Source organism: Phoca vitulina, unplaced genomic scaffold, assembly GCF_004348235.1.
Source record: "Phoca vitulina isolate PV1807 unplaced genomic scaffold, GSC_HSeal_1.0 scaffold6, whole genome shotgun sequence".
Classification (NCBI taxonomy): domain Eukaryota; kingdom Metazoa; phylum Chordata; class Mammalia; order Carnivora; family Phocidae; genus Phoca; species Phoca vitulina.
The window spans coordinates 22,860,169-22,882,028 of record NW_022589709.1 but is presented as its reverse complement, the minus strand read 5'-3'; positions in this window follow the sequence as shown (position 1 = coordinate 22,882,028).

Genomic DNA, 21,860 nt, shown 5'->3' with positions numbered 1-21,860 from the left:
GGTGAAGGTGACTGCACTGATTTTAGGTAAAATATGCAAACTTATAATGAAGGCTCCATAGTGTGTTTCATCTCGTCCTTTGTCCACTTAAAAAATAACGATAAGTCACACAAAGATGTTTAATTTATGCAACTTAAGGGAACTGAATTTCCAAAAATCAAAAATTTCTTCATATCTAACTGCTTATATTATAAACCTTTCTAAAGGAGATTACATATTTCATTTATTCTTTCTACGGACTTAGACTTTGGTAGGGAAATGTTCCTTCCCACCTTGATAACATGTCAAATGTTGCTTCTGATCTCTTCCTGAAACTACTCCCTTCTTTTTCTGTTGAATTGAAGAGTCCGTGCTGTTAAGCATGTGTCTTGTAACAATTCTGTCACATCCTTAAATTGTACTGTAAAAGCATAAAGTTCTCATTTGCTCAAGCTGAGATTTCCATCTCAATTGTGTGGAATGACAGGCTGCAATTTGTGTATAGGTTCACAAACCAGTGATTGGGCTGAGCTCATGTCATGTGATCTTTCTCCTGGTACATTTTCTAGTGTTTGTATGTTATGCTGGATGCCAGCTATAAATTAGTCAGTGCCCATGCAAAGCATGGTGGTGAGTTTGAAAATAGTATTTCATGTCTTCAGAGAAGGTCTCATGGACCAAACCACCCAGTGCATGTTGTCTTTGACAAATAAGTCAGTAAGGATGACATTCAGTTTAGCTGACCTGTAACAATTGCTCTGGTTTAAAAAAAAAAAAAGGGGGGCACTTTGCTTGCCACAGCACGAAGATGCACACCACTAATGCTGGTCACCATGAATGTTGTTCAGGTTTGTTTATCCCTATACTGAATTGTTCTGGGTGACTATGATTAATGCAGGCAAGGTCAATGGTAAGAGCAGACACAAAAAAACCTGTAGAATAAAACCCAATTCATGCTTGTTCTTGTAGCATATATGCATCTATGTGTGTGTGTATATATATACACACACACACACACACATACATGGTAAATATACAAATATATATGTGTGTGAAGCACAATTTCTCTCTGCTATAATCTGTTGTCCCCTCCTCAAAAAGGAAGGAAAAAGTATTGTGACTGCTGTGGGTCCTGTAAAACTAAACTCCAGAGATGGGCTTCCTCTCATCATTAGTCCTACCGACTGTATAAGGGAAGCACCAAAACTGTGTGTGTGTGCGCGTGCATGCGTGTATGTGTGTGCCCATGTTCACTTGTGTATATGTGTGTGAGAGAGGGAGAGGAAGAAAGAGAGAAAAAGAGAGAGACTTAATGGTTAATGGTTAAGCCAGAAGACTTAGAGGCACCAGGGCAACTAGACATGGTGCCTCTCAGGATGCAGAGCCAGTAAAGATGGAAAAGCAGATTCTGCTGTTTGTTTTGACATTTGTTTTTTTAGGCTCCACATATGAGTGAAATCATCTGATATTTGTCTTTCTGAGTCTGATCTATTTCACTTAGAATTTTACCCCCAGGTCAATCTGTGTTGTTGCAAATGGCGAGATCACCTCCTTTTTTACGGCTGAGTAGTTGGGTCATATGGTGACAGACAATAGCGACGCTTGTGGTGAGCGCAACATAAGAGGTTGAATACTGTGTTGCACACCTTAAATTAATGTAACGTGTGTGTCAGCTGTACTCAAAAAATAAAAAAGATACAAATCTAGTAGATGAGAAATGGTGAACAGGAGGCAGTCTCGTTCAGTGTAAGTGACTGTTGGTGACTCTAACTGGTCATTTATATACAAAGGATAAGTTTTAATGGACAGGAACAATTTAAAGGACCTAGGGCAGAGTAGAGTGCAATTAACAGTCTGCTTTTTCCTAAAAGACCCCCAAATTCTCTTTCCTTACAATTTTCTGCTTATGGTCTGCCAGGGACTAAAGATTCAGATAACAAAATGTTAAACTGTTGTTCACATTAAAGATAAAGCAGTTTTGAATGAAATCATATATGTAGAACAAGCATGGGATTTAACCCACAGATGGTTTGATATGTGTAATGGGTTCTCAGAGGTCTTTATTCTATGTCCTTTCAGGAGAGTTAGGATTTTAAGGAATGCAATTACCATATATGGAAATAATGAATTATTATATTTTATTAATATTAAAGATGTTTGTTGAATAAGTCTGAGTTAAGACTGTGGAGAATTATAAAGCTTTTCCAATACCAGTAAAATATAATTTCATAATTACTTGGAAATTTTACATTCAAGAAGTTGTAAAAAATAATTAGGCATTTTATTAGGAAGAGTATGATCACATGAAGAAAAAAGTTTATTTAAAATAGCAGTCTTTCTTCAGAACTCTATTTATAAATTATAGCAAACAAGTAGCTAAATATTTAATTAGAATGAAATAAAAGTATTATGAATGTACTGTAAAAGCTCTGCACTGAGCAGGAGGCTAAAATTCAGTGTCAATTTAAAAAGTCAAAGGGTAAAAACTGCACTTATATGAAAATTATTAGGAATGCAATTCCATTTAAGGATGCTTTGAGTCCTTGCTCCGAATATCACCATCTCATTCCCTCTGGTCCTACCCAAATCCACATTTAATAATTCATTTATTTATTCATTTGTTAATTTATTCAAAACATGTTACTGAGGCATCCACCATATGCCCAAACTATTCTAGCCATAGGTAATAGAGCAGTGAACATGACAGCTACAATCTCTGTCCTCTTGGAGCTTATGTTTTAGTGAAGGAGACAAAAAATAACCTAGTAATCCAAGAAATACATCAGATGTTTTCAAAAGAAGATCTCAAGATAAATAAAGTAGAAAAAGCAAATAGGAAAGGAATGTATGGGGGCTGGTATGTGACTTTTAGATGCAGTGGTGACTAAGGCCTCCTGGAGAAGGTGGTATGTGATCAGTCTTGAATGCTGTGAGGACATGAACCATGAAGGGACCTGAGCTTCTCTGCTAGAGGCGACTCACAGGTCAAGAACTTGAGGCAAAAATAAGCCTGTCCTGTTCAAGGAAGAGCGAGAAGACCTCAGGCAAAGGCAGAGTGAGGGAAGGGAAAATGGTAGGAAATAAGGTTGGAGGGATGTATTAGTTACATGATATTACCTATTACTCTCAGTTTTCTGAAACAGCAGCCGTTTTCTTGGTCATACTTCTGCAGTCTGAGCTGGGCTTAGCTGGGTGGCTCTTCTGCCACCATGTCTAGGCTCTAGTCATCTGCTGGTTTGACTGAGGCTAATGGTCTGAGATGGTCTCACTCACATATCTGATGGTTGGTGCTGGCCCTTGGCTGAGTCACGTGTCCCCAGCCAGTTTCTTTACATGGTAATGAAGTATTCCAAGAATGTAAGCCCCAATTCCCAAGCACTTAACAAGCATCTTCATAGATCATGTTTGCTGATGTCCCAAAGACCAAAGCAAATCACATGTTCAAGTATAGCATCAAGGTGGAAGGAGAATGTACAGGGGTTATGATGCTAGGAGGCTCATTCACTGGGCCTATGAGTGTGAAAATATACCACAGAAGGCATTGAAGGGGCCAGGTGACTTTATTCCTTCTTGTCTTCTGACTCCTCTTCCTTTTCTTTGCCTTTTCAAAGCTCTAGACTGCTTTATGGTTCTCCCAAGAGTCCAGATGAAGGCCCTGCCATCCTTGAGCAATTAAAAATGCTTCCCAACCCTGTTCACATAATGCTACATGCACACAAAAGTAATATTCCAATGGACTACTGGACTAATTAGATTAAATCCTTGCTGCTAGACATGACCAGCCCTGGTTTCTGGGGCAGCAGTGATAGCCTACAGAGTCTGGGTGGTACACTAATTTACTCTGACGTGCTGTTTGAGAAGTTCTAACTTAAAGAGTTCTAATCTAAAGAGTTCTAACTTAAAGTTCTAACTTAAACAGATTCTCCCTCTGATGCCTTCCTTGAGTCTCACCACTTTCAGATCGTAAGAACAGCTAACGTATTTGAAAGATCCTTATTCCGACACAATATTCATTATCCTCTTCTCTCCTGCTTAGTAGAACACAGATTTTGTTTGAGGCAGGAATGTCCTGTTACCAAGCAATGACTCCTGATGGATCCAAGTCAGTCTTGGGGATTGTTTCCTTCACTTTCTCAGGGTTAGTTTGAACTAGGAGTATTCATCCTATCAATCTAGCTAGGGAAGAAATAAGGGAAGCCTGTTGGGCGGTGGGGGGGGGGGTCCTTTAGTGGAAAGCTTTAACTATCCTAATTCAAGGTACAAACGGTGTTTGTGACAACCTTTCTCTATCATTTTTCTCTTGGATATGGTCATGATGCCTGGAGATGTGACAGCCATCTTGCTAGAAAGAGGGAAATGTTGGGAGATTGCCAGAGACATGGCCTTCAAATATGTATTAGTTTCTTCGGGCTTCTGCAACAAATTACCACAAACAGGGTGGCTTGCAACATCAGGAATTTATTCTCTCAGGGTTCTGAAGGGCATGAGTCTGAAACCAGTGTACCAGGAGAGCCATGTTCTGGCTCTTTAAGGAGTATCCTTCCTGGCCTGTTCCAGCTTCTGGTGGGTCTAGGTGACCTTTGGTATTCCTTGGCCTGTAGATATATCCCTCCAATCTCTGCCTCCAACTTCATATCACCACTGAGGCTTGACTCTCTAGCCTTCTGTTCTACTAGGTATTGCAGAAGCACATGTTGACCTAGGGGGGCCAGAAGATCAAAGGAGCTGAAATGCTGAGCTACGACCTGGAGGATAGCTCCTCAGAAACTTCTCTCCAGAGAACCCGTCTGCTGAGAAGTTAGCACGGAGGGGCTGTATGAAAGTTGGAGGATGTTTGTTGTCATAGAAAACCTAACCTGTCTTGACTCACATACTCTCTTTGCTGGGTAAAGAAGGGGGAGAGGCTCTAAATATTTATATGGTGATATTCTTCACACATGCATCTTCTCATTTAATCATCCAGACAAACCCATAGGTAAGTACTACTCTCTTAACATCTGTCTTATAAGCAAGGATACAATGGCTTGGAGAAGTGAAGTTGCACAAGGGCTCACAGCTACTAAAGTGGGAGAGATGGGGCTTAAACTCAGTCAGAGCCCATGCTCTTAGAGTTCCTGCTCTCATTGCCTTCCCCAATACTCATTCACTCACCAGGTGAGCCACTGGACTCTTTCACACACATCACCCTCCTTCCATATCTGGCTAGTACCATTTCTATTCATGGTCTCATCCCAGAGGATTGTATACCAAGTTTAATCAGAGAAGAGGTGTTTTCCTTGATTTTATGAAACTGTTACATTCTGCTCATTATAATGATGTGAGAAAACTGATTAAAAGAACAATAGGCCTGGGGTGCCTGGGTAGCTCAGTCATTAGGCATCTGCCTTTGGCTCAGGTCATGATCCCGGGGTCCTGGGATCGAGCCCCGCATCGGGCTCCCTGCTCAGCGGGAAGCCTGTTTCTCCCTCTCCCACTCCCCCTGCTTGTGTTCCCTCTCTCGCTGTCTCTCTCTCTGTCAAATAAATAAATAAATCTAAAAAAAAAAAAAAAGAGCAATAGGCCTGTAGTTAATAATACTGTATTTATACACTTAAAAAATTGGCAAAAGAGTAGATTTCATGTTAAAATGTTCTTACTACAATAAAAATGAAAAACGAGAAATTGGCTCTCTTACAAAATATTCACAGATATGCAAATACACACATGCATATTATCATGGTAAAAAGGCTCTTTCAAGTGCTGAATAGATAGTATTTATTATACTTAATCATAATGTATCTTGTTTTTATTTCTAAACTGGACATTGAATGGTCACGCATTCATGGATTTAAATATGTTTCTGTGATGTACACATAACTAATCTATGGAAGGCATAGGTAAGCCAATCCATATAAAATAAGATTAGTTCATGTGGGGTGACGTGCGTTCAAATGACCCATTTCATTTTAGTCCCCCTTTCTAGTTGATTGGTTCAGCAGAAATTTCCATTTGTCCGAACCACTCTGCTGACCTCTCTCTCAGTTGCCTTGAGAAGTTGTAAGTTTCCCTTCAAACTACTCCGACTCTTAGAGTGACCACACGTCACAAAGCTTTATGAAACATCAAATTCTTGTCCCTGAAATAAAAGTCTAGTGACATTCATTGTGAATGTTTTCCTTCAGCTGGGTGGAATGGAAGCTTTTATGTTTTCATCTCTTCAAATAACTGTCAGGTCACATAGAGGCCACAAAGAAATCAACAGAAAAACTTGCTGCTCAACACATCAGTGGTTCTAGCCATTGTTGTGAGAAAGTGAATAGGATGCATTTTCCTGACATAAGCTACCTTCTTTTTAGTTTTGCCTGTGCCTTCCAAATTCAAGAAGCTGTGATTCAAAAAATAAATGCAGTTTGCATGTTTATATTAAAAGTCTACTTCAAATATTCTTATTGAGTATTCTATCGTTTTTTTTAAAAAGTACATGAGTTTCAGATATAGATAAATAAGACTATAGTCTATGACCTCTGACCTCTAGATTTGCTATTGCATTTGATAAAAATTAGAGCAGTCAGATCTGTAGCAGTCGGATTTGATTGTAGTTCCTGATAAAGTAAACCTTTATAAGTTTGAATCCTTCTTTAAAGGACATCAGGACAACCAACTAGAATTTATAAAAAGTATTAATGTTTGAACATTCTTACAAAGCAAGATGAAGAAACATTTTCTAAATTTCTTGTTGCTTTCACTCTAATATAGCTCCTTAAGTTGTATTTAAAATATAAGGCATTAGCTGATATTTGAAGACATCTAATTAAATGCTTACTGCTTAGGGCTGGTGAACATGAAATAAAAAGTTAGCAGAAAGTATCACTGGTGACTGCTTTCTACAAAGAGAAATTCAGCTGGTTTCATATTACATCCCTATACCAATTGTTTTCTAACTGTGCCTTTCCACAGGACATGATTCAGTCTGATTCCTTTGTTGAGTGGAGTGAGTCAGGGTGATGGTAACAATTGCCTCTCAAAAGGTAAAGGATTCCAAATTCACATAGTGCCATGTCCTTAATTTGCCTGTGCCGCCACAGAGAGGACCCAAAGCTGAGTGTGGAACATTTTGGTCCTAGAATCCTGGTGAAAACTACATGTACTCTACAGCAAAATTCATGTACTTATCAATAGATTATGAAATTGGTATTGTTTGTATATTTGACCATCTCAAAGCTCCCAAAGAGTCTAGTTTATAAGAAAAACAATAAATCATAAGTCATTTGCTCTTCATAGAAATACAGTTATTCTTTATATGATGTTAATGAGAATAGGGATCCTTTTTTTTTTTTTTTTTTAAGTTTAGACTTTGATGTATGCTTTGGGTACTCAAGTATTGCATAAAACGTATTCCAAAATTCCATGATCTAAAGCAAAGCCAGATGGAATAGGAGAAGAATATTTGTGAACTGTATATCTGATAAGGGGTTAATATACAAAATATATAAGGAACTCAAATAACTCAATAGCAAGAAAACAAATAACCTGATTTTAAAATGGGCAAAGGACCTGAATAGACATTTCTCAAAAGAAGATATACAAATGGCCAATAGGTATATGAATAGGTGCCCAACATTAATAATCATAAGGGAAATACAAATCAAGACTATAGTGAGTTGTCATCCTCACACCTGTTAAAATGGTTATTATAAAAAAAGACAAAAGATAACAAACAAGTATTGGTGAGGATGTGGAGGAAAGAGGACCCCTGTGCACCAATGGTGGGAATGTAAACTGATACTTTCATTATCGAAAGCTATGGAGGTTCCTCAAAAAATTAAAAACAGAACTACCATATAACCCAGCAATCCCACTTCTGGGTATTTATGCAAAGGAAATGAGATCGGTATCTGGAAGAGATACCTGCACCCCCATGTTCATTGCTGCATTATTCACAGTAGCCAAGAGATGGAAACAACCTAAGTGCCCACTGATAAATGAATGGATAAAGAAAATGTATAAGAAAATGTATGTGTGTGTGTGTGTGTGTATAGAGAGAGAAAGAGGGAAAGAACAATATATATATATATATATATATATATATATAATGAAATATTATTCAGCCATAAAAATAAGGAGATCCTGTCATTTGAGACAACATGTATGAACCTGGGGGACATTTTGTTAAGTGGAATAAACCAGACACAGGAAGACATATATTGTATTATCACACTTACATGTGGTATCTAAAAAAAGTTGAATTCATAGAAACAGATTGTAGAAGGGTGGTTACCAGGGGCTGGGAGGTGAGGGAAATGGGGAAATGTTGGTCAAAGGTACAAAGTTCTAGATCTGTAGGATGAATAAGTTCTGGAGATCTAAGGTAGAGTGTGGTGCCTCTAGTTAACAATACTGTGTTACATAATTAAATTTTTCTAAGAGAGACCTTAATTATTCTCACAAAAGGAAAAATAAAACCAGGTAACTATGTGAGGTGATGGGTGTGTTAATTATCCTGATTGTGATAATCTTTTCAAAATGTGTACATATATTAAAAGGTCACCTTGTACACCTTAAATATAGGCAATTTTGTCAATTATACCTAAATAGAGCTGGAAAACAAAACAGTTACTCCCTCATGAATTGTAATTGGGCAGGATTTGGTATGGTCAGTTTGCCTCTTTTCTGTGTGGTATCACCTGGGATGGTGCAATGTAGCTGATAGATCCACTTCTAAGCTGGCTCACTCACATGGGGTGATTATTGATGGCTGTAAGCTGGGAAGCCCCACTGGGCTGTTGGCGAGAGGCCCTGATTCTTCTCCACCTGGACCTGGCTGTGTGGCTGCTCGGGCTTCCTCATAGCATGGGGCCTGGGTTCCAAGAGGGAGAAAGTGAAAACCACTAGTCCTCTTAAAGCCTAGGCCCCAAATTGGGGCGCCTGGGTGGCTCAGTCGGTTAAGCGGATGCTTTCGGCTCGGATCATGATCCCAGGGTCCTGGGATCAAGCCCCACATCGGGCTCTCTGCTCAGCAGGGAGCCTGCTTCTCCCTCTCCCTCTGCCTACCCTTTGCCTACTTGTGCTGTCTCTCTCTCTCTGTCAAATAAATAAATAAATAAATAAATAAATAAATAAATAAATAAATAAAATCTTAAAAAAAAAAAAAAAAAAGCCTAGGTCCCAAACTGACACAGCATCTTTCCTGCTGTATTTTAACAGTCAAAGCAGTCCCAGGCCAGCCTAGATTCAAGAGAGTGAAGAAGTAGACTCCATTTGATACAAGACTGACATGCATATACAGGAAAGGAATGAATTGATAGTGGCTATCTTTGCATCCAAGCCCCCACACTGTAATTAATAGAAGACAAAAGGTTTGAAAGCAGGAATGAGTAACTTTGGACATTTGATCTTGGGTCAGTATGATCCCCCGTATTCATCTCAGGAGCTTTTAGTAACTCCTTTTCAATTGTTGAATAATTAATTTCTTCTTTGTAAATGTCAGTTACCTGTGTTTATTTGAAAGAGAGGGAAAACTGGTGTCCATCACAAAAGTCTATCGACCCAGAGAACACTGGGAACAAGGGACACTTAAAACCACAGTGTGGCTCATAACCATCTGATTTGATAGTGTTCAGGAATACCTGGAAATCTGACTAGCTTTCTGGATTGTTGTATTTCTCAATATGGTCATAACTAATATTAGGTACTTTTTTGGCTAGAGATTAAAAAAGAATATTTAAAGATCAAGACAGGAAATAGAAATATATGAGACATAAAATAGTTGAATTTGCTGGACTTTGACTCAGACTAGAGGAATAAATGCTTGCATACCACAAAAGTAATTTTTTTACCTAACTCCTTTATAAAGAATTATATCTGAGAGATGGTTTCTCTCTAAGCAAAACTAGAATAAACATTTTTTGGTGAGGCTACTGTTTTCAGTGTCAAGTTGGGCATTTCAAGCTTAATATAACATGGTCAGGAGAATTGAGAAGGTTATATTAGGATTTCTCAACCTTGGGGCTACTGACATTTTAGGCTGGATAATTCTATGTTAAAGGGGGCTGTTCTGTGCATTATAGGATGATTAGTAGCATCCCTGGCCTCTAGCCACTAGATGCCAATAATTCACACCAGTTGTGACAATCAGAAGTATCTCCAGACATTGCCAAATGTTCTCTGGGGTGAAATTTCCCCCTTTGAGAACCACTGGGTTTTAATAAATTTATAATTAGAGAAAACATTTTTTCTCTGAGGCCACTTTCTTTGTCTCAGTAGTGTTCCTCTGTCTGCCCTTTCATAGTTGGAGGTATCTTCATGAGCTAGTTTTATCTTCCATTTAAATGATAAAAAAAAGACTCCTTCAATTTAAAATTTGAATTGATGTTTCAGGAAATATAAATGAGTATGTTTGCTTATTCTTAATGCATTTTACCCCAGTGCTATTTGTGGATGCTCCCAATAAGTGACTTTTTACTTTAAGAACGCTAAGAAAGAAATTCATAAAATAGAAAATATAAGCAAGACTTATAGATCATAGTGCTCAAGAGAACCTTCACTGTCAACTATCACAGACTCTCATGACAGCAGAGCTAGAAGGGCTTTAGATGCATGTTGCCAAACTGCTAATTTGCAAATGAAGAAATTGAAGTTTAGAAAGATCATTTGACTTAGTCATATCCTCAGACTTAATCACAGGCAGAATCCAAAGTAGAAAACAAAATCTCCCCATTTTCAGCTCAACTCTCTTTTCACTATCCCATGGTGCTTTTCAAGGGAGCCTTCCCTTATTATCTTCATGGTGCAGTATTTTTACATAAACATATGCTACAGTATTTTTAGACAGAACCCAATAGCACCGTGGGTGTAAGATTGAGAAGCTGCAGGAAGAGAGGAGGTAGCAAGGAATGCTTATTTCAAGGAAATTTTATGTCTGTGGAGTCTGTTAGGATGAGGTTTAACTGTACCAATAAACACTTGTGTATGTATTTTCTATTTCAGGGTTTGGCTATGACTATATCTACTTATGAAACTATCTCATCCTCTGCTCTCCCACTTCCAGTAGCCTGGAGTGATTATTTGGCATTGACACCATGCTCTTGGGAGTATGGTTTACCTTCCTATTTAAGAAACAGGCAGATCTAGTTCCAAAGTTATTCCCTAGGGAGACATTCACACTATAGCTTGAATCTATTCCCAGGGAAACTGGGCCTGAGGAGCAAGATAAAAGGGGTGTTAGCAGTCCACCTTACAGTGATGGGGAGAAGCATCCAGAGAAAAAGCTGCTTAGAGAGGTCTCAGCCAGCACTTTCTCCAGCAAGGTTCTGCTGTCTCTACTTTCTAGGTTCCTCCCAAACCTCTCTGTGCTGCCCTTTTGCTATCCCTGATGCCAGAAAACTCTTCTGTTGTTCAGCCAATTCATTTTACATTTAACCTTTAAAATTTAGGATAACTCTCCTAACATGCATTTGTTGTGAGGCAATTTACAGACCCTAGCAACTGACTCAGGATGAGCATGTGCTAAAGGAAGGTAAGACATACTCATCTTATTCTGCAGATTGGGAAATGCAGACACAAGAAGTTAACGATATGTCTGAAGATTCAAACCACTTAAGCAAAAAAGCTGATGACTCAGTGCTTTCTCTTAGACCCTGTTCTTCCAATACTTTTTAATGCACCATCTTTAAGATGAACTAGAAAGAAATATTTAGCATCTCGTCTGCTGAAAAAGAGAAAATCTGAGATGTGGGAGTCAAAAGTAAATGTTAATAGTGTGGGAGGAAGGAGTAGGTATTCTCCACTATCTTTCATCTTCCTCTCTCTGAATAGTATTTGAAACAAATAATTTACTGAAAAAATAGAAGGATTAAATGAAACTATCATTGTTACTCTAGAACTTGATTCAGAAGTATTGGTTAGGGTCAGTGCTCTAGTAGAGAGAGCAATGGTCATGAATTCTCAAAAAGACAGTTTGTTAAACATCTGGTGAGTAAACCACTTCAAATTCTTTTGAATGTAGGCAGGTAATATATGCATGGATGAATAGATGAATGGATGAATGGATAGATAAACAGGTGAACCACAGACAGAAAACTTAGGCTTCTTACTACACCAGTAAGTATGTAAATCAGCTTTCAATTGGTTGGAACTTTCTTTTTTTTTTATTTAATTTTATTTTATTATGTTATGTTAGTCACCATACAATACATCATTAGTTTTTGATGTAGTGATCCATGATTCATTGTTTTCGTATAACACCCAGTGTTCCATGCAGTGTGTGCCCTCCTTAATACCCATCACCGGGCTAACCCATCCTTCCACTCCCCTCCCCTCTAAAACCGTCAGTTTGTTTCTCGGAGTCCATAGTCTCTCATGGTTCGTCTCCCCCTCCGATTCCCCCTCCTTTCATTTTTCCCTTCCTTCTCCTAATGTCCTCCATGCTATTCCTTATGTTCCACAAATAAGTGAAACCATATGATAATTGACTTTCTCTGCTTGACTTATTTCACTTAGCATAATCTCCTCCAGTCCCATCCATGTTGATGTAAAAGTAGGGTATTCATCTTTTCTGATGGCTGAGTAATATTCCATTGTATATATGGACCATGTCATCTTTATCCATTCATCTGTTGAAGGGCATCTCGGCTCTTTCCACAGTTTGGCTATTGCGGACATTGCTGCTATGAACATTGGGGTGCATATGGCCCTTCTTTTCACTACATCTGTGTCTTTGGGGTAAATACCTGGTAGTGCAATTGCTGGGTCATAGGGTAGCTCTATTTTTAATTTTTTGAGGCACCTCCACACTGTTTTCCAAAGTGGCTGTACCAACTTGCATTCCCACCAACAGTGTAAGAGGGTTCCCCTTTCTCCACAACCTCTCCAACATTTGTTTCTTGCCTTGTCAATTTTTGTCATTCTAACTGGTGTAAGGTAGTATCTCAGTGTGGTTTTGATTTGAATTTCCCTGATGGCTAATGATGATGAACATTTTTTCACATGTCTGTTAGCCATTTGTATGTCTTCTTTGGAGAAGTGTCTTTTCATGTCTTCTGCCCATTTTTTGACTTGATTATTTGTTTTTTGGGTGTTGAGTTTGAGAAGTTCTTTATAGATCTTGGAAATCAGCGCTTTGTCTGTAGTGTCATTTGCAAATATCTTCTCCCATTCTATGGGTTGCCTCTTTGTTTTGTTGGTTGGAACTTTCTTCTGAGATTATATGTTCAGATTTTCCATTCCTGTCTCATCATTGGTATATACTCTGCTGCTCCCTTTCCCCCCAAATGCAATCAATATGTCTTTCCCCCTGGGAAGGATCAAGATTTTGAGTTTCTGAACTCTTTCCACCTAATAGCCAAAGAATCATGCTGTCTTCTGAAAGGAGCAAAGAAATATCACCAAAAAAAGGGGAACACAGAGACTTCTCTCTTTTAATCATTGGTAATTCTTAGGGAGTCAAAGCAACTAGGTACTTAAAACTGCTTAATGATTGCAAAAAGTTTGGATAATAAAGTCTATATTACTGTGATGCTACTGTCTTAATCTTATTCTCACTTTGTATCCATTATTTATGTTCGATTTAACTGATAATTAGTTTACTGATTTGAATATGTGTGTGTAAACCTAGAGTATAGGAACTTCTTTTTCCAGCAACTTTGAATAATCAATAATTAACATCCTCTCTGTAAAAGACTTGTATATAATTGGTACCAGTAAGTTTCCAAACATTAGTTCTCTATGTGTTTCTGTTTTTAATTTTATCTGCTCTTGAGACCAGCATTATTTTGTTTAGGTCATTTAGAATAATATGTTCCATTTTTAACAGTTTATATAAGAAAAATTTGTTGTTAGTTGTCAGTGCAACAAAATCCTTAGTCTTTTGAGATGATGGGAAAACATTCTTAAAGACAAATGTACATGAACATTTATCATAGCCTTATATATAAAGGAGGAAAAATGGGGGCAATTAGTACTCCAAAATAGTGGATTAAATTAAGGTATATCCAAACAGTGCAGCTATGAAAAAGCAAGCCTTCAACGATTTCATTAATTGAGAAAATGCTTACCAAAAATGGCATGTGTGGATCCCTGGGTTGGAGTGTGTGTGTACAAAGATTATTCTCTGCACTTGCATAAAGTAGCTTTTGCATAGGACAAGGGCACTTCTAGGCCACTGGCCATTCTGATAAGAGGGTAGATTTTGAGTGTGGCCAAAAAACAAAAACAAAAAAACTCCAGTAATTCTGGCATTTACATAGAAGCCCTCCTTGAATTGCCTCACTCAGCTCTTAGAACACTTGTCTTTCTAGATTCTCTCTTTTTAAAAGTCCATGGTAAGTGTAGGGGTCTTGGAGAAAGGGGAAAACAGGGTCTATTAGTCTAATCCCAAACCAGAGGGGCTGACATAGTCCCTTATCAGATACGGTCAAATTCCCTGGAGATGGGCTTCTCTAAAGAGGCTTAAAACTAAAGCCTAATAGTGATACTAAGAGTACCTGCTTTGAGGTTTGGGGAGTTTATGGTCCTTGTTGTCTCTCAATCTCATGCATGATATAGTTTTACATAGAAAAACTCAGTCTACCAAATAGTATGCATGATACATATGAAATATATCAAAGAAGTGATGGACATAATTCAAAACATTGATAGTGACTCTTTCTGAATGGAGAAAACATCGATAGCTTCTATTATTTTTCTTGAAGCTTTTCTGTATTTTCTATTAGGTTTTTCTTTTATCAGAACAATTATATGTATGCAGAGTTTTACACACAAACATACATGCCTTAAGGATAAAAAAGAAGTGAGGGTGGAGTGGATTTCAAATTCTGGGGGCAAGATCAAAAAGAATAGCTCAAATATGTTAATTGCTTATCCAAGAAAATAACACACTATGATTCTATTTGACTATTAGTTCGGATCAGTGTTCACCTGGTCATAATTTTACACAGGGTCTATATCCCTATAATTCGATACAAAGCAAAGTGCATTGTTTAGAGCCTGTCCAATAGCACACCCTTATTTATAAAGCTTGGTCAGTTTCTGCTCAAGGATGAAATGAGCAGTTCGCTGAAAAAATATAAAGATCTGTTTGCTTGGCTCAGTTTTCTCAGGGCCATTGATATAGGAACTGGAAGCCAAAATGTCAGGAGAGCAAGCATTTCTCCCAATTTCTCACCTTGGTGAAGCCAAATGAATTCTTTTCAGTTTGATTTGGAGGGGCACAGTCACAGGAGGTTGTAGCCACATACCATGAGAGCAGATTAGGCTGGCCCATTCTGGTGACAAATAATTGTCCTTGCAACACCTCCTTCAGGGCCTGGAGGCATTTGTAGCCAGATTCTTAGCATGGATGGCTTTCCACCTCCAAACTCCTGCCTGGTAATTGTGTCCTTCCTCTCTTCATGGGGGTCTCACTTGAGTTCCTGATATAATTCTGCACAAAATCCTAACCCTCTTAGCATCCAGATGGAAAGCTGAGCACCGAGAGAAAAAAATAGAATGAGGAAAATTGGATTTTTTCATGTTTCACCCCTGAAAATGGTCCATTCCCAGAAATACATACCTACTAGTGCCAGACACTGTTCTGGGTACTCAGCAGTGGTTTGTTTTGGTGTTCAGAAACCCTGGTGATTCTAAGTCATCTCCACATTGGTGATGCCTCTGAGGTAGCTGGGAGTCTGGAGAGCTGTGGGACATTGCTCTACACATTCAGATCGCACTTGAGTCTCCCCAAGAACCTCTGAAGTGTCACTGATCTGGAGATGGTCTTGTTGTCTCAGTCATACTGAAGCCAATGTCAGAATATAAAATCAGTCCCAGAAGGCATACTTTGCTAACCCAGAAGACCTTTAGTTCCATGAGAAACTCTTAAGTGTTCATGGTGACTTGAATTTATAGTTGGAAAGCACAGTGTGGTAGGCAGAATCCTGAGATGGCCCCCAAGATTCCTGCCCCATGGTGTACGTGCAGGTTGTATAATTTTCTCCCCTTGTGAATGTGCAGAAGATGTGAATATAATGAGATAGCGCTCCCATGATGAGGTTATGAATCAGTTGCCTTTGAGTCACTCAAAAGGGAAATCTTCTGGTATTGACCTAATCAAGTTGGCCTTAAAATGTTCTAGACCCTTCTGGAAAGAGATTTGAGGCATGAGAATGTGAGAGGGTTTAACAGGAACTGTGGGGCAAGACATCAAGAGTAGCATCTAATAACTTAGAGTGACTTGTGGCCAAAAACCAGGGAAGAAAAAGAGGACTTCAGTCCAAAGCTTGCAGGAACTGAATTCTGCCAATGGCTTGAATGAGCCTGGAAGAGGACCCTAGGCATCAGATGAGACCCCAGAACTAGTTGACTCCTTTATTCATACCCAGACTCATGACCTATGGAAACTGTGAGATAATAAATGTGTATTGTTTTAAGTTGCTAATTTTGTGGTAACTTGTTACAGAGCAATAGAAGACTAATCTATACCTCAAAGTTCATTTAGTTTTTGAGGTAAAAACCATACAGTGTCCATAAAAAATGATCATGCAGCTTCTCTTAACTTCAGTTCATGGAACACATTCTCTCTCAAAGCCGCTCATTGAATTGTGTGAAAGCTTTTAATTATCTGGCATTATGGTCTTTTTTATGTTGAGTTGAAACCTGGTCTGTAATTTTTACTCATTGATCTTAGGTCTACACTGTGGAATGACATAAAAAAAATCCCCAATCTTCCTATCATATGTTAGTCTTTCAATTATCTGAAGACAGTTATCATGACCTAATGTGGCCTAACATACTCTGTGTAAAAATCCAAACTCCTGAACTGCCCTAATTTGATATGTTTTTAGATATTTCATCAACCTATACACTCAAATTTGTCAGACATTCTTAAAATATGATACCCAAAACATTATCCAAACTATGGTCCTGTGCTTTTGTCACCTCTCTTATTTGCATATGGAGCAACTAGTAACATGCTCAAAATTAATTTTTTAAATTTTTATTCCAGTATCATTAATATACAGTGTTACATTAGTTTCAGCTGTACAATATAGTGATTCAGCAGTTCTATACATTACGCAGTGCTCATTATTAAAAGTGTACTCTTGGGCGCCTGGGTGGCTCAGTCATTAAGCGTCTGCCTTCGGCTCAGGTCATGATCCCGGGGTCCTGGGAACGAGGCCCGCATCGGGCTCCCTGCTCCGCGGGAGGCCTGCTTCTCCCTCTCCCACTCCCCCGGCTTGTGTTCCCTCTCTCACTATCTCTCTCTCTGTCAAATAAATAAATTTAAAAAATCTTTAAAAAAAAAAAAAAGTGTACTCTTAATCTCCTTCACCTATTTCACCCCCCCCACCCCCCCTGTAGTAAACATGTTTGTTCTCTACAGTTGAGTCTGGTTTTCAGTTTGTTTATTTTTTCTTTTTTTTGTTTCTTAAATTCTACATATGTGTAAAGTAATATGGTATTTGGCTTTCTCAGACTTCGTTCACTAGCATTATACTTTCTAGATCCATCCATGTTGTTGCAAATAGCAAGATTTCATTCTTTTTTATGGCTGAGTAGTATAATATTCCATTGTGTGTGTATATGTATATGGGTGTATGTGTGTGTGTACACCACATCTTTATCCACTCATTTATCAACAGACACCTGGGCTGCTTCCAAAATTTGGCTGTTTTAAAACATGCTGCAATAAACATAGGGGTGCATATGTCTTTTCAAATTAGTGTTCTCATACTCTTTATGTAAATACCTAGTAGTGGAATTACTGGCTCATATGGTAATTCTATTTTTAATATTTTGGGGAACCTCCATAGTGTTTTCCACAGTGGCTGCACCAGTTTGTATTCCTACCAACAGTACACGAAGGTTCCTTTTTCTCAGCATCTTCGGCAGTACTTGTATCTTGAATTTTTTATTTCAGCCACTCTGACAGGTATGAGGTGATATCTCATTGTGGTTTTGATTTGCATTTCCCTGATGAGTAACGTTGAGCATCTTTTCATGTGTCTTTTGGACATCTGTATGTCTTCTTTGGAGAAATGTCTATTGATCTCTTCTGCCCATTTTTAGTGGGATTATTTGTGGGATTTTTTGTGCTGAGTTGTATAGGTTCTTTATATTGGATATGTCATTTGCAGGTATCTTCTCCCATTCATCTTCTACTATTTATTCCATCTGCTGTATTTTTTAATTTCAGTTATTGAGTTTTTCATCTGTGATTGGTTCTTTTTTGAGTTTCCTATCTCTTTGGGTGTCACTCTGGTCCTCCATTCTTTACTCAAGTCCAGTGAGTATCTTTAGACCATTGCTTTATTTTTTTAAAGATTTATTTATTTATTTTAGAGAGCGAGAGCATGAGTGGGAGGGGCAGAGGGAGAGGGAGAGAGAATTCCAAGTAGACTCCACGCAGAGCCTGACGTAGGGCTTGATCTCATCACCATGAGACCAGAACCCTAGCCTAAACCAAGAGTTGGATGCTCAACCAACTGTGCCACCCAGGTGCCACTATGACCATTACTTTAAGTTCTCTATCAGTCATGTTATTTATCTTCATTTCATTTAGGTCTCTTGCTATGATTTTGTCCTGTTCTTTCATTTGGGAACCTTATTTTGTCTAACTCTCTGTGTCTGTTTCTATGTGTTAGGAAAGTCAACTACATCTTCTACTATTGAAAATAGTAGCCATATGAAGAAGAGGTCCTATAGTGCCCTGCTGTACAATGTTCCCTGTTCACCAGAACCTAGCACTTTAGGGGTGTTTCCTACGTGTGTTTCGTTTGCTCTACTGTTGTGGCTGAGCCAGTTTTCTCTTCATTCCATTCATCGGCAAGGCTCTTTTTCCCTGTTGTGGGCAGGGTTTGGTTCACGTGTTCACGAGCCAGTCTGGCTTGAGTCAGACCAGGGGTTTGCCAGAGACACAGTAGCACTGAATTACAGGGCATTTTCCTTGTGTTGTCCTCTGAAAAGCTTTCACTAGTGGGCAGGGCGTGTAGTCAGACCTGATGTTGGACTGGTATATGTGGTTATCTTCTGCTTTCCCCAGGAGTGAGTTTGGAGTGGTGCTAGTCCCTGCCAGGGCTGCTTGCACACTCTTAGGCCTGTGGCACTGTTTTGGATGGGTTCCATCCAAGGGTGTATTGGAGGGACAGGTCCCCAGGAGAATGTGGGGGTGTGGTGTACAGTGCCAACGAGGTCCATACTGGTTCAGTGTAGGAGAGGGAACCTGCAGGTGCCTGGAAGAACTCTTGCCAAGGCCTGCTGGAATTGAGGGGCTGAGTCTGCAGAAGAGCATGTGGGCAGGCAATTGTTAGCAAGCTAGGTGGAGAATATCTAGGCTATGGGGTGGGGAGGGAGATGGCACCTGCCAGCTGTTTGGTTTTTGGAGTAGTCTCCCAAAGATTCCTGCCCCTGCAGCAAATGCTCTGAGATTAGTAAATAAATCTCCTTCCGCTATACCCCAAGAGTTTTTCAAACTGCTGCTTTTATGCATATCTCAGTGGGGTTGTTTGTTGTGCTATTAAAGGATGGGACTCAGTTTCCTATCACCCTCCTGGCTCTTCCAGACCTCAGCCTGCTGATTAAAAGTTCCAGGTGTTAAGCCTCACTAATTGTAGGAATTCCTGAAATTAGACCCCTCTGGTTTTCAAAGCCGAGGGTATGGGAATTCTTCTTTCCCCTGTGGGTCCCCCATGCCTAGGGTGCCTGGTATGGGGGTCTGCTCATCATCCCTTCCTCCCATGGACAGTCCTGCCAGTCCATTTGGCTCCCGACCAGGTCTCCATCCTTCCTACCCTCTTTTATGTGGCCTCTTCTCTACATTTAGCTGTAGAGAGTCTGTTCTGCCTGTCTTTGGTTCATTTTCTGGGTTATTTACACTGATGTGGGTATTATCTAGGTTTATCTGTGGGACAAGGTGAGCTTAAGGTCCTCCTACTCTGCCATCTTTCCTGGAAATTCTCAAAATTTATTTTAAGTTAGGGACCCTGGGAAATAGACCCTAACACATAGTTTCATTTGCGTCGTGTTCAATGAGGGGTGCTCTAGGGAACAACATTAGTGAGGTACTGAGGAAAGCAGAGTTAGGCAAAGGAAATGTAGAAGTGCAATGCAAGTGCAGCAAAGGCTTCTGCCTATTCCCCAGAGAGCTCTGGAACCATGATGGCCATGCGGAAGTGGCCTAAATTGAGGCAAAAGACCAGAGCTTTTATAGCTCATATCAGCCAATTACTGGATATAACCTGTTCCTGAGGAGGAAGTAAATGTCCCTATCTTCAGCTGAGGTTAATTTCCAGGAAAGGACTAATCTGTGAGCCCTTGGCTGACAACACCCCTGGCAGCTGGGGAAGGAGTGTCTCTGGAGATCTGGGTGGTACTCAACAACAGTCATTACAGTCTACTTATTGTGCTACTCAGAGCCACATGCTTCATACAAAAACCCACCCCATCAGGCAAAAGCATTTCTAAGATTCTGGTTTGTTTCACTTCCTGGGGAACTAAAAAGAAGAAGTTGAGTGGCATGAACTACATTGAAGTCCATTGCAGAATACACTTCATACTCATACTTCAAGTAATCAGGTGGCAGGCATAGCTTAAAGTTTAACATGACTCTTTCTGTGTCTTCTGGTAAAAGCATTTCTTCTTCAGAACTAGGACCTGAGACAGAGCCTAGAATTGTGAAGAGAAAATACCAAAATTCTCTGAGAGGGTCACTGGGAAAAATGTTAAGCAGGACTATTACTCTGGCTCTTGATTCTTGGACCTATGAACTTCATGTATTGGGAACACAGCACTCTGTAATGGTGGTTGGTTTAGGGCATACACTCTGGACTGGTGGGTGGGTATCATAGGCTGTCCTAACCAAGATACCACAGCTGTGTCTTCAAAAGGCCATATGATTAATCATATTGGGCTGAAATATGTGATAAGAGTAGTGGCTGCCATAGTCATATGCCCAATACCATACTTTCTTTGCTGTAAAACAGGACCCTTAGGCAGATGCCATGTTATACAAGATCCTGTTTCGGTGAATCATAACTATAAATCTTCAAATAAGCTAACTAGCTGAGACGTGGGCAGAAAAGACAAATCTATACCCAGGATAAGTATCAGTTTTAGTCAAGCGACATCTTTCCTCTTTCAGCAATTCTACCCGAGTGAAAGAGGTTCAGTGTAATGAACTTGCTCTTCGAGGGACAGTGCCTTATGAGGGACTTAGCATTGTTTTTGTTTCTGGAAGATTGGACATTTGGGAGTGACAGAAATTAGATAGACCTTTGTGAGTGGGAATTCCATGCATAGTCTACATTCCTGCCACCGAAGTGGCTTCATTAATGTACATATTATATAGGCACTGAAAGGGCTGATAATGAGATAGGTTAAAATCAACTGGCTAAGTCATTCTGTCTAGCTCGTTGGTCCGTCTCTTACACAGTGAATAAATTCTGGTGGCCATTCACATGCAATATGAGTATCTTCACTCTTTGTGCCTATTTCTATAGATATATATGCACACGCCTCTTTTCAAACTTCCTTGTCATAATCTTCTAGTCTTTCTCCATCCAGTCCCCAGATTAACAAGTCAAACCATTCATCACTGTCAATAAGTTAATATATATTATTGTATCAGGCTACTTTTCTATCTCCATAAAGCCAATGACCAAACTCACTACTTAAAGCCTTGCCCATTGGGAAGATTTTCTCTTACTACTCTCTTTCAGCAACATACCACAGTAGGCCAATGGTGCATCAGCAATTAATTTTTTGCCTATACCAACATACCTAGGCAACCTACCCATGAATCATTCTCAGATGGATTTTTTTTCCCCTCCTCTCTAAGCTAGTCATAAGGACTCACATGCAGTCATGGATGCAAGGAGAGGGACAGACAGTGTGCCAGTGGTAGATGTCATAGGGTTTTGTCATACCTGTAT